Raw genomic sequence first — 9,370 nt, forward strand, 5'->3', positions numbered from 1 at the left:
TTGCGATCTCTGAAAATTGTTCATATACTGAACAGATTCATTAACAAGAGAACACTGATTCGTAGCATGAGAGCCTGCATAAGGCTCACATACAATAGCTATTTGATTTACTCCATAGTTGGCTAAAAAATCGACCTTCATAGACAGCGCCTGTAGCTACGCTGCAATAGTTGTAGCTGCATCAACTTCCAGAATACCTGCTACCTTCCCATGCATCATCCTTTGAGTTGGGTTTTGATACTCGTATCTAGCCATAGTTTTAATGAGATTATAGGACTCAGTATAGCTTTTGGCCCACAAAGCGCCTCTTAAAGCTGCATCGAGCATGGGCCTAGATTGGGCCCCCAAACCATTGTAGAAACCAGTAATCACCATCCAGTCAGGCATACCATGATGTGGACACTTTCTCGACATCTCCTTGTAGCGCTCCCAAGTTTCGCACATAGATTCTCCTTGTTGCTGCGCAAACTGAGTAAGAGCACTCCTCATAGCTGCAGTCTTGGCCATTGGATAGAATTTCACCAGAAACTTTTGCGCTAGATCTTCCCAAGTAGTGATGGACCCAGCTGGTAAAGAATGTAACCAGTCCTTAGCTTTATCCATCAGAGAGAATGGGAAAAGCCTCAGCTTGATAGCCTCATCAGTAACACCATTATATTTGAAAGTACTACAGATCTCGACAAAATTCCTGATATGCATGTTGGGATCTTCAGTCGTAGCACCTCCGAAAGAAACAAAATTCTGCACCATCTAGATAGTGCCCGGCTTGATTTCAAAAGTATTGGCCTGAATAGCCAGATGAATAATGCTTGACTGAATGTCATCAATTTTAGGCCGAGAAAAGTCCATAAGAGCTGGATCAGCTTGAACTATACGATCACCCATTGTTACAGGTTCTTTCTTTTCACTCTCTTTATACGAATCTTCAAAAACTATCTTCTCCAGAAAGTCAAGAGATGTATCTGTCTCCTCAGCCGTATCTAGATTTCTCTTACGGGTACGAGAACATGTTTGCATAAATGCTCGCTAGAGTACCTGAAACACAACCGGAAGCAGTAAGTAACAAGTCTTAATCAATGAATCCTAATGACCACTGATGGCAAGTACATAAACTAAACAAATTAACACCGAGTCCCCGGTAGCGGAGCCAAAAACTTGTTAGGCACAAAGCATGCGCTAAATAAATCATGCAAGTATACGCGTTCACAAGTAATATAGAATGATTTCTAGTTTGTTCCATAGAGATTCTGATTAATTATATCTAATTAACACTTACTCACCAGTATATGATTATTCTTCAATGTTAAGACTATAACAATTAAGGTGGATTAACTAATATTAACTACGAGAATTAAACACTTGAATTAACAATATTAAACACACATGAGATCATAACTTCATTACTACTTCATTCAATAGTTATTGTTATTACCCTTAGCATGTAATGGTGATGATATTAATCAAACAACACGAAACTAATAAACGCCAACTTTCGTTGTATGAATACCATTCTACCAAGCATCCACAATTAAGATAGAAGTTGAATAGGCATCAATTATGTTGAGACCCTTTATTTCTACAGAATTTGACAACATAACGATTTAAGCGCAAGTTATTCATTATGATTACACAGGGCAAGTAAAACGGTTAGATCAGTTACCCACTAATCATGCATACAATACATGAACCTATGCTAGCATGGCAAGTTCTAAATCTTAAGATTCACTGTCGCTTCACAAGAGATTAACAGGCTATCTTACATGTTCGCAACGCACATAAGACGAATAAGCACAACCTATGCTAGATATCATACAATCACCACATACCAAGGCATTAAACAATTAACTAAATAAATCCATAGTAAATCCGTTATGATCCCATGATTACGATTAGCCCATAATGGAACTCATCATCACCATGGGTTCATATGAAAACATGATAATAATACAATGATATAAACTAATAAAAATACTTAATAAATAATGAAGTACATCACAAGAGTATTAAGGTTCAAAGTATAAAGAAAACTAGCATCCACTGTTACAACAAATTAAAAGAATCACAAGATAAACATATGCTTCCTCTTCTTCGTTGTTGAGTGCTAAAACGGTCTTCTTGATCTTTTTGCCTTCGCTCCTTGTTACTTGTTGTCGAAAATGTCTTCCAAGATTGTTTATATAATAGCCCAAAAGAACCAGCACTAACGGAAGCCCAATAGAACTCAAATTCTAAAAAGCAGATTCTGAAATTACGCACCCAGGCAGCCGCCTCCTCCTTCCAGGCGGGCGCCTGCAACCCTTCTGGAAAAAATATTATTTTGCTTCTGTTTTTGCTGAATTCTTTGCACATCGACACATGACTAATTCCAAGCACTTCCTTAATCTTATTTTGATGAAATCCACCTATCTAAGCAAGTTATACCCTGAAATACAAAACACTCAAAAACGCGTTAAATACACAAAATACTCGAGTCCAAGAGACCAATTCAAGCCGTTTTGAGACGCTCTAAGTGGTATAAAATGCCACTTATCAGGGACAAAGCTAAGTGCTGGTTACACTCTCCACCAGCAGGGTCTATCACCATTTGGGAGGATCTTGCGTAAAAGTTTCTCACTAAATTCTTCCCTATGACGAAGACTGCTGCAATCAGGAATGCTCTTACTCAGTTTGCTCAGCAAATTGGAGAATCTCTGTGTGAGGCTTGAGATCGATATAAGGAGATGCTAAGGAAGTGTCCACACCATGGCATACCTGTTTGGATGATTATCAACTGTTTCTATAATGGATTGGGTGTTACTTATAGACGCATGCTTGATGCAGCATCAGGAGGAGCCTTGTAGGCTAAAAACTACGATGAAGCTTATGAACTTATTGAACTGATGGTTGCTAATGAGTACCAGAATCCTTCCCAGAGGCTGACTTAGGGAAAAGTCGCAGGAATTCTGGAGTTGAACGCAGCAACTGCTATCGCTGCTCAACTTAAGGCTTTGATGATGAAGGTGGAAACTTTAGCTAATTATTGAGTTAATCAAATCGCTAGTGTCTGTGAGCTTTGTGCTGGTGCCCACGAGACTGATCAGTGCATAATTTCTAGTGAATCAGCTCAGTTTGTGAGCAACATTCAGCGATCGCAGCAACCAGTACCAGCCACCTATCATCCTAACAACCGCAATCATCCTAATTTCAGCTGGAGAAACATTTAGAATGCGGTTCAACAACCTTATCAACAATATCCAGCTAAGCAGTAGAACCCCCTGGTTTTCAGCAATCGTAATATGCACCAAGACAACAACTCCAGCTGCAACAAGCCAATAAAAAATCTGAATTAGAGGAGTTGAATCTTATATGCAAGAGTCAAGCCGTTTCTATCAAGACCTTGGAAAATCAAATTGGGAAAATTTCCAATGCCTTGCTAAATCATCAGCCTGGTACACTACCTAGTGACTCTGAAGTGCCAGGAAAGTTAGAAACTAAGGAGCATGTAAAGGCAATCACTTTAAGGTTTGGAAATGTTGCGAATCCCGAACAAACTCAAGTGTTGACTGAAGAAGCTGAGGCTGAGAAAGAAGTAGAGCAGCAAGAAGTAGAAGTGGAACCAAGGAAGACTACTGTTGAGCACACTCCTCATAAGGGTAATACAAGGGAGGAGCAGATCTATCCTCCACGGCCTTTTCCCAAGCGGCTGCAGAATAAAAAGTTGGACAAGCAATTTGAGAAGTTTCTGGAGGTGTTCAAGAAACTTCATATCAACATACCTTTCGCTGAGGCTCTTGAGCAGATGCCTAGTTATGCAAAGTTTATGAAAGGTATTCTCTCTCGGAAGGTGAAGCTAGATGATTTAGAGATAGTCGCTCTCACGGAGGAATGCAGTGCTGTGCTGCAACAGAAGTTGCCTCCGAAGCTTAAGGATCCAGGAAGATTCACTATTCCGTGTACTATTGGAAAAGTGTCTTTTGACAGATGCTTATGTGACTTGGGAGCTAGCATCAATCTGATGCCTTTGTCAATCTTCAAGCAGTTGGAATTTCCTGATCCAAAACCGACTTATATGACCTTACAGTTGGCCGACCGTTCTATTACATATCCGCGAGGTATTGTGGGGGATGTCTTGGTCAAGGTTAATAAACTCATCTTCCCTGCTGATTTCATCATTCTTCATTTCGAGGAGGATAAGAAGATTCCCATAATCTTGGGGAGACCTTTCTTGGCGATTGACCGAACCTTGATAGATGTGTAGAAGGGTGAGCTCACAATACGGGTTCTGGATCAGGATGCCACTTTTAATGTGTTCAATGCTATAAAATTTCCTACTGATAATGAGGAGTGCTTAAAAGTGGAGTTGGTCGGTTCGGTGGTCATATGGGGACTTGATCAATTGCTTAGGTCCGATGCCTTAGAAAAAGCCTTGTTGGGGAATTCAGATAGTGAAGATGACGAAGATGAAGAACAATTGCAGTATTTGAATGCTTCTCCCCGGAAGACGAAGATAGATATGCCTTTTGAATCTCTTGGAATAGAGGAATTAAACAAAGCTCCTAAACGCCTCAAGCCATCTATTGAGGAAGCTCCTACTCTTGAGCTTAAGTCTTTACCTCGGCATTTGAGGTATGCGTTTTTAGGTGATGCATCTACTCTGCCTGTTATTATTGCATCTGACCTTTCAGGTAGTGATGAGGAAAAGCTTCTGAGAATTCTGAGAGAGTTCAAATCGGCAATTGGATGGACTATATAGTAGATATCAAGGGAATCAGCCCTTCTTACTGCATGCATAATATTCTGCTAGAGAAAGGTAGCAAGCCTACGGTCGAGCAGCAAAGAAGACTCAATCCAATCATGAAGGAGGTAGTAAAGAAGGAAATTCTTAAGTGGCTAGATGCAGGGATCATCTACCCTATTTCTGACAGTTCATGGATAAGCCCGATTCAATGTGTGCCAAAGAAATGTGGTATTACTGTGGTAGCAAATGAGAAGAATGAGCTTATTCCTACTAGAACAGTCATGGGGTGGCGAGTTTGCATGGACTACAAGAAGCTGAACAAGGCCACTAGAAAGGATCACTTCCCTTTGCCCTTCATTGATCAGATGCTTGACAAGTTGGCCGGTCATTAGTACTATTGTCTTCTGGATTGTTATTCAGGTTACAATCAGATTTGTATCGCTCCAGAAGATCAGGAGAAAACTACCTTCACTTGTCCATTTGGTACTTTCGCCTTCAGATGAGTTTCTTTTGGTCTGTGTGGTGCACCAACCACATTTCAGAGATGCATGATGGCCATCTTTTCTGATATGATTGACCAGAATGTGGAGGTATTGATGGATGACTTCTCAGTCTTTGGTGATTCTTTTGATGAATGCTTGCAAAATCTTAAACACGTTCTCAAGAGGTGCGTTGAGACCAATCTGGTTCTCAATTGGGAGAAATGTCACTTTATGGTGCGTCAGGGTATTATTCTCGGGCACAAGGTGTCTAGTAAGGGTCTAGGGGTGGACAAGGCCAAATTGGGGGTCATTGAGAATTTTCCTCCACCCATTTCTGTTAAGGGAATTCGTAGTTTTCTTGGTCATGCGGGTTTCTACAGGCGTTTCATCAAAGACTTCTCAAAAATTTCAAAGCCATTGTGCAATTTGCTAGATAAAGATGTTCATTTCAAGTTTGATAACGAGTGCCTTGCAGCTTTTGAGACATTGAAGAAGAGTTTAATCACGGCACCGGTCATAACTGCATCTAATTGGAAAGAACCTTTTGAGATGATGTGCGATGCAAGTGACTATGCAGTTGGAGCAGTTCTTGGGCAGAGGAAGAACAACATATTTCATGTGGTCTACTTCGCTAGTAAGACCCTAAATGGTACTCAACTGAATTATACTACTACGGAGAAAGAACTTTTGGCTATTGTCTATGGGTTTGAGAAATTTTGATCTTATCTACTTGGGGCTAAGGTGACAGTTTTCACTGATCATGCTGCAATTCGATATCTAGTCTCAAAGAAGGACTCAAAGCCTAGATCGATTAGATGGGTTCTTTTTCTTCAAGAATTTGAACAAGAGATCAAGGACAGAAAGGGGACTAAAAATCTAGTCGCTGATCATCTCTCGTGTTTGGAGTGCAAGAAGAAGAACCGTGGTTCGTAGACATTGTGAAATACCTTGTGAGTAATATCATGCCTCCCGACTTATCTTATGCTCAAAGGAAGAAATTTCTACATCAAGTGAAGTGGTATATGTGTGATGAGCCATTTCTATTTCATCAAAAAGCTGACCAAATCATCAGAAGATGTATTCCTTATAGCGAAATGGGGGGGGATCTTGCGAGATTGCCACTCAACGGCTTATAAAGGACATTATGGTGGAGAAAAGACAGCAGCTCGTGTTCTTCAAGCAGGTTTATTTTGGCCGACATTGTTTAAAGATGCTCACCAGTTTGTTTTGAAATGTGATCGATGTCAACGTGTGGGTAATATGTCTAAGAGGGATGAGATGCCTCTTAATGTGCTTCTCGAGGTTGAGGTCTTCAATGTTTGGGGAATTGACTTCATGGGGCTATTTGTCTCATCTTTTAATAATCAGTATATCTTGTTGGCAGTTGATTACATGTCAAAATGGGTTGAAGTTAAGGCATTTCCAACGAACAATGTGAAAGTGGTGCTTAATTTTGTTCACAAACAGATATTCATAAGGTTTGGAACTCCAAGAGTCATAATCAGTGATGAGGGGTCGCATTTTTGCAATCGCAAGTTTACTGCTATGATGAAAAGGTATAATGTGAATCATCGCATTGTTACAGCTTATCATCCTCAGATGAATGGTCAAGTTGAGATATCTAACAGAGAGATCCAGTGCATTTTAGAGAAAGTCGTATGTCCATCAAGGAAAGATCGGTCTTTGAAGCTTGATAAAGTTGTTTGGGCTTATAGAACCGCATATAAGACTCTATTGGGAATGTCTCCGTTTCAGTTGGTTTATGGTAAGAGGTGTCATTTGCCTGTGGAGCTTGAGCATAAGGCATATTGGGCTTTGAAGAAGTTGAATCTGGACTTGGATGCGGCTGGAAAGAAGAGGATACTTCAATTGAATGAACTCGACGAGTTTCGACTTCAAGCTTCTGAGAACAACAAAATATATAAGGAGAAAGTCAAGAGGTGGCAGGATCGGGGTTTAGTGCTCAAATCATTTGTGTAGGGGTAACAAGTCCTTTTGTTCAACTCTCGTCTCAGTCTTTTTCCCGGAAAGTTGAAGTCAAGATGGTCAGGGCCGTTAATTGTCAAAATTGTATTTCCACATGGAGCGGTGGAAATTTTTGAGAATGATCCGGGCCAGGTATTCAAGGTAACTATTCAGAGGTTGAAGCATTACTATGGTGACGCGGCAATCTATGAGGTGGTTAGTGCCGTTCTATTTTCCGTTTGATCTCGAGATTCTATATCGAGCTAGCGACGTAAAAGAAGCGCTTCTTGGGAGGCAACCCAAGTTTGTTGTACATTAGTAAGTAGAGGAAGCAAGAAGAAAGGAGAAAATCACAAAAAAATCAGAAAAAGAAAAAAATTCAGGGCTCACTTCAGAAGCTTGGCGCGCCCGCGCTGTCTTAGCGCGCGCCCGCGCTGATTTCACAGAAACATGGCGCGCCCGCGTTGTTACAGCGCGCGGCCGCGCCGATTTGCCAGAAGTAGCGCGCGCCCGTGCCGGGTTCCGACTCAGAAAAAATAATAATATAAAAGGCAGTTAAAGGGGAAAAAACGGGAATTTTATTCCAAAATCAATTCCCAACCGAATTTTACTCCCCCACATCCCATAATTCCCTCTCCAAATCAAACCCATTACTCCCATTATTCCCATAATCAAATCCCATTTCTATTCCATATATAATTCTCTTTTCACCACCTATATATACATACACCTCATACACAACTTCTTCACAAATTCTCAAACACAAATTCTCTCTCAAACACAACTCTTATTCTCTCTACTCACTTCTAATGGCACCCAAGAGACAAAGAACACAAGTCGATAGCAGCACCACTGATTCATCAAGTGTGGATGGTGTAAGGCCAAGGTTCTCTACACCCGAGGTTGAAGTGGAGTATACTAGGCTTCTTTCGAAGCCCATAATTAAGGAACGGGGTTTTCTGCCATCAGAGAATGATGGTCAGCTGTTGGAGATGATTCTTGAGATGGGTTGGGTTCCTATTTGCGAGGCACCCGCTGCTGTGCCCATGAGTGTTGTTCTCGAGTTCTATGCGAATGCCAAAGCCGAGAAGAATGGCTTCATGGTGGTTCGAGGGAGGACGGTGGAGTATAGTGCAGAGGCTATCAGGACTATGATTGAACAGCCCGCGAGGAAGGTGGGACAGGACACCTGGAACGATAAGACTCCAGAGGACTTTGATCTGGATCTTATTGTTGCTACTTTGTGCCAACCCGATACTCACAGGAAGATCAAGAGGGGCACGACCGAGTATGCTACGTTCCTTGCTTCCAGAATGAACAGGTTTTCCCGTGCATGGAACGCTTTTATATGTGCTAACATCATGCCATCTTCGCATGTACAAGAGATTACTGTGGAGCGTGCACTGTTGTTATGGGGCATTCTTCAGGGCGATTATATGGATTTGGGGATGGTGATTTATCAGGGGATTCTGAAGTTCTTGAGGGGGAGTACTACGGGGTCTATTCCATATGCGTCCGTGGTGACGAAGCTGTAAAATATCCCATATTTTCAGATATTATTGTTATCCTTATTTGAAGTGTTTATGTGATTTTTTATATGAATTTTAGTGAATTATCTGGTAATTAGAGTTGATGTTTTGGATGTTTATATGTGATATTCTTTGAGTATTCTAATTTTTATATGTCTAGAATAAAATATAGATAATTATGATATTTTTCTGGTAATTTTTTGGCCTGTTATTTGATTTTATAATGATTTATGGATTTAATAATTATTTTTCGAGTATTTATAAAACTATTTTATAAAGCCGGGAATCGTCCAACTTCAACTGTTTTTGGGTTTTGACAACCCGAAACTTTTCCGAAAAATCCTTCCTCACCTAATTTGGATATTCTGAACATTTTCCGTGTTTTAACTTTTTCGATCCGGATTACGGTTTGACCCGTATAAGTCCCGACGCAAAATTTTCGATACGATAATCGTTTTGATAAAACAACAAAACCCGTATTATCGAAAGACGAGATATTATTACATTATTTTCATATAAAGTATTTTATAAGAAGCCCAATTTTTATAATTATCCAAATCTGATATTAAATTGTATCATTTCCATAGTTACTTAGCGGCTAAGAAATATATTTTCGGATCCGATATGATCCAATGAGATACTTGTTACGTGTTTAAATTGCATCTATATGAATCGAT

General features: G+C 40.3%; 2 non-coding genes across 2 annotated transcripts; one reads left to right on the forward strand and one right to left on the reverse strand.

The window, feature by feature from the left end:
- Nucleotides 1–385: 385 nt before the first annotated feature.
- LOC141722602 (small nucleolar RNA R71) lies at nucleotides 386–492 on the forward strand. Its single transcript, XR_012575612.1, has one exon. It is a non-coding gene; the product is annotated as a small nucleolar RNA R71 (small nucleolar RNA).
- A 2,150-nt stretch (nucleotides 493–2,642) lies between these two features.
- Nucleotides 2,643–2,749, reverse strand: LOC141722999 (small nucleolar RNA R71). The gene has a single exon (XR_012575994.1). It is a non-coding gene; the product is annotated as a small nucleolar RNA R71 (small nucleolar RNA).
- Nucleotides 2,750–9,370: the final 6,621 nt, after the last annotated feature.

This window comes from Apium graveolens, chromosome 4, assembly GCF_009905375.1.
Source record: "Apium graveolens cultivar Ventura chromosome 4, ASM990537v1, whole genome shotgun sequence".
NCBI classification, from domain to species: domain Eukaryota; kingdom Viridiplantae; phylum Streptophyta; class Magnoliopsida; order Apiales; family Apiaceae; genus Apium; species Apium graveolens.